Here is a 591-nt window from a genome sequence, read left to right as displayed (position 1 = left end):
ATAGTCTTTAATTTATAAAAGTATTATTTCAAAAGTGAAAATTACACTACTAAATACTTAAAATTAATGAAGATATATATTACAGTTCATTATTTGATAGTCTTTACTTAACACAAAAATATTATTGGTGGGTTTTCTAGTATTTTTAGATAATAATTATAGATCAAGTACATTAATTTTGGTCACCTCAAAATCTTCTTAAATTATTTGGACCATCTTTTGTAGGCGAAGAAAGTTCATAACTATTAAAACTTTTCGTAATTATTAATAAAATTATTGAAAATTACAGAGAATACCTAGTATTATTTTTATGTAGTTATTCTCTCTCAAAAGTTGTATTCTTAATGTTTTAAATATGTACTTTCATGTCTCAACACATCTTATATTTCACCAAGACAAATGAGAAGATGTGTGTCATCATCATCCCACTTGTTAAATAATCTATTTTATCTATTTATATAAAAATTGATACATAAGACTTTTTTTATCATTAGAGATCACTAGAGATTGATATTTTATCTATTACTCTATTTTTACATCAGCATTTTTTCTAAGTTGTAATTTTCATAGAATTTTGATTTTTTTTTAAAT

Source organism: Arachis ipaensis, chromosome B07 (genome assembly GCF_000816755.2).
Source record: "Arachis ipaensis cultivar K30076 chromosome B07, Araip1.1, whole genome shotgun sequence".
In the NCBI taxonomy this organism is placed as follows: Eukaryota; Viridiplantae; Streptophyta; class Magnoliopsida; order Fabales; family Fabaceae; genus Arachis; species Arachis ipaensis.
Note: the sequence above shows the minus strand (reverse complement) of the source record.